General features: G+C 43.8%; 1 long non-coding RNA gene across 1 annotated transcript in view; it reads right to left on the bottom strand.

Moving 5' to 3' along the window:
* The window catches only part of LOC109323349, a 21941-nt gene extending 20778 nt beyond the window's left edge, over positions 1 to 1163 (bottom strand). Inside the window, exon 1 of the long non-coding RNA XR_002104628.1 lies at positions 1152 to 1163. This is a non-coding gene — a long non-coding RNA (uncharacterized LOC109323349). The remainder of the gene's footprint in view (positions 1 to 1151) is intronic.
* Positions 1164 to 3784: the final 2621 nt, after the last annotated feature.

The following is a 3784-nucleotide window of genomic DNA, read 5'->3' as shown; positions in this document are numbered from 1 at the left end:
ACCCTGGGGGTCTTTAAGACAAGGCTTGTTAATCATCTTGCTGGGGTCGTTTGACCCCAGTACTCTTTCCTGCCATGGCAGGGGTCAGACTTGATGATCTGCTCAGGTCCCTTCTGACCCCACAAACTATAAAACTATGAAAAAATGCTTGAACATGTTACAGATCAACTTCTCTGAGTGTCATGCTGCTGTGACATCTTTGTGACTGTCCAGAACCACCAAGCAACAGTATTGATTTCTTCCCTTTGAAGATTTTCATTTAAGTGCTTCTGTGCATGTGGAAGGAGATTTATAGGAAAGTTTGGTCTACACATGACCAGAGGATGGCAGTAGAATTCTGCAATTCCTAACTGAAATGTCTGATTGCCTATGCGCAGCAGTCATGACAAATGCAGTGATGGGTCAGTTATTTGCTACAGTTGTAAATCACTTACCTAATTTCTGTAGATAGACTACATCTGCTCATGAATATGATGGCAAGCATACAAAGTAACATTGAAGTCCCAGGAACCAAATTTCTTGGAATCCTAATCATTAATCTCTAAATTAGGAGCCTCTGCAGTAACTCTACACATGAAGCTCAGTTCCTGATCAAAGCTAAGCTTGGACCACCTTCTGCCTAATTTCCTCACTAAACAATGTGTAAACTGGGCGGTACTCCAAGAGGTACCCCCTGTCCAACTGAAGGGATCAAAGCAGGTGCACAAGCGCTGTGGGAGGTGTAGGGACTTTCCTCCCTCTATAGAGCAGAGCCAGACCACCAATGGGGAATTAGCCATATACCTTTTAATATTGGGAACATAACAGGCATAAATCAGAGGGTATAGTGGACACTACAGTGCCCCAGGGGGGCAGATTCAACATAGGTTAGACACTTACAATCATTGACAAAAAACAGGGTCAACAAAATATAAAACTCAAACAGCAGAACAAACAATACGGGTGGATGAAATATAAAAAAGGCACGAAATGCAAAATGTCAAGGAAATATAGGGCCTTGGTATTTGGAGGGGGAGAAATGGCCCCTTTCCACTGCAAGAAGATTTGCTTCTTGTTAGTTCACCCACCCCAAGTCACCTCAACTAAAGTCTGAACCCAGATCTCCCACATGGTAGGCAAGAATACTGCCACACAGCTACCACCAGTGGCACTCTTTCAGCCTGCTAGGGATCTTGACCTTCCCGGAGTCTGGCCTCACATTGAGCTGCCTGGCCTCTGATTGGAGGAGCTGGAAGCAGAGCTGGGAACCTCTCAGGTCACTGCTCAGATCCTTGTTGAAGCAGAGGGGAGCCTCTCCTGCTGGCTGCGCACTGTGCTGCTGAGGGTCCCACTCTGCCTGCAGGTCCTGCTCTTTTAGGCTCTTCTGGGGCACTGCTCCTGCCCCGCTGGCTCAGCTCTTGCCAGCTCTGTGAAGCTCCTTCCTTGTTGTCCCTCACTGGTCTCTCCCCTAAGTCAACCCACGCTGCCCCTTTTATTCCCCTCCAGGTGACCCGAGGGGCCAGTCAGGACACGGGGGGTGGGGTGGGGTGGGGTGAGTCTCTAGGGCCTGATTGGTGCAGAAAGGGAATCCCAAGTCCTCCAATCATCTTTTACTCCTTCAAAACCCCTGGGCCAAATCATTACCAGATTGGTGAGGAAAGGGAATCCCAAGTCCTCCGAACATCTTTTGCCCTTTCAAAACCCGTGGCCCATCTCAAATGTCAAACAGATTTTATCTTGAACTCACTATGTGACCTGCTAAGCAGCGCAGACAATCAGCACCAAAACATTTTTTAAAAACAAGGCTGTCATTGGATGAGAAATGGATGAAGGATAGAAACTCTATTTCTCAAAGTAGTTAGGAATTTTGAAACGTAGCTTTGTTCCAATTTTTAAAAAATCCTGAAATTCTTCTCAAAATAAAATTTTGAACAAAATATTTAATTCTCAATTGGAATATTTCATTGGAACATCTCCACATTTCAAAATTTTGTAATCCTTTCTGAAACAGTTGGAATCCAACTGCAGGCTGAAAGGACTGCACAGGTGCATGTAGAGTAAGGTCTGTGTGAGGGGCCTGAAGGACTGAGCATAGGCTGGCCCCAGTAGTTCGATACAGTGAGCCCTGGTGATGGGGCATGTAGCCAAGGTAAATCTCCAGACACCTGAGGCTGAGTTTGGCCTAGAGGCTGAGTGCAGCCCAGCAATGAGGCTGGGGGAGTTAGGAGTACTTCAGATGCCATCTGTGAGGCATGGGACATGGTAAAGGGGAGGTCAGAGCCGCATATTACACCCTTGGCATCAGGCATTAAATAGGCAGCTCCTGCCTTAGAAACACCTTATTTAATTACATCAAAAGCATGGCAGGTGAGTCAGGTAGACCAATGATTTGACCTGCCCTGGGGTGGCCCCCTGTCACAAGGACTTAAACAGGTTCACTTTTGGACTTGGGAAATAGATTTCATTACCTCAAAGACAGGCCTGGATTCTATTCCAACTTTTTAGGGATCTACATAGACTTAAGTGCTTAAACTTGTGATTCAATTCCACTCTGTTCATTTAATGAAAATTCATTGATACATCTACTTTTGTAATAATTTGAGTCTTAAGACTTGGTCACAAAAAAGCAGCTCGCCTACCTTTTGTATTAACTGTTTTTCAGGGATGTGGGCAGAGTGGAACAAATTCTGGAGCCAAGAATTAATATGCCTAAATTTACTTACATGTCTGAGAGGTGGAATAGAATCTGGTCTATGATCTCTACTTACGGAGGCTGATGCTATTATATTATATATCAGAAGCAGGACGAAGTAAGGCATTTAGAAGACAAAAGTGTGGATATTTGGTAGTGATACTGGATATTTCTGGTGGAATTAAAAATGGGAAAAAAATGTAAGAAACCAAGAACTGTACACCTACAGTGGAAAAAAGTTTAAAGCAGAAAGAAAAGGCAATATGGTTACAATCCCACGAAATAAAGTTTTATAATATCCTAGGGAACTACACAAGCTCTAAAGAACAAGGATTTTATTATAAGGGAGACAGGTAAATGGATACAGGAATAAAAATGAAAGACAAAAGTAAAGTAAGGGACAACAATATAATGCAATTATAATAAAGTTGCTATATGTTACTCCCCACTCCTCTGCTTTTACTCCCTGCAGCCCTCATTCTGTGAAATACTGAGTACCTCCCACAACATGTTACAAGCTTCTGCTCCCATTGTACACAATCTGTACATCTCTGTAGAGTCAGCTGCTTTGATATTTGCTCATAAATCTGATTAAAGGCTCATCTTAAATTTTTAAAAGCCTTCCATTTTACCTTTCACCAGTGCACTCTGCAAGCTGCTGACTTCCTGCAACATGCATCAAAAGAGCCAAATCCTGCTTGCCTAATGCAAGCAGTCCCAGTACAGTCTGTGGGACGACATCTGTGAGAGAGGCAAGCAGGATTTGACTTTAATAAATATCTTTGGGCTGGATCATCCCCTAGGGGACCGTGTTGCAGCTCATCTCCTGGAGAGAATGTAGAAATGCAGTAGCCATGATTACATGGCATCATCCCTGTCAGGATTTTCTCTTGCACACAATGAGGACAAAAACATTTACCTTCTCAGTCTAGGTGACTTTTTATTCTGGATTCAGGAAAACAAATGGAAGGTTCTGCAAGAGATGAGAGAGCACAGGCCATCGTAGCATTCAGGTTTTCAAATGCAACAAGACTCAGCCCCACAGCTTCCCTTACAGAGGGTAGTCACTAGTCAGACCCTTTTATTTCTGAACGTTTAGTGCCAAAACCAGAT

Source organism: Crocodylus porosus, unplaced genomic scaffold (genome assembly GCF_001723895.1).
Source record: "Crocodylus porosus isolate Cpor-Errol unplaced genomic scaffold, CroPor_comp1, whole genome shotgun sequence".
In the NCBI taxonomy this organism is placed as follows: domain Eukaryota; kingdom Metazoa; phylum Chordata; order Crocodylia; family Crocodylidae; genus Crocodylus; species Crocodylus porosus.
This window is presented reverse-complemented; position numbering and strand designations above follow the sequence as displayed.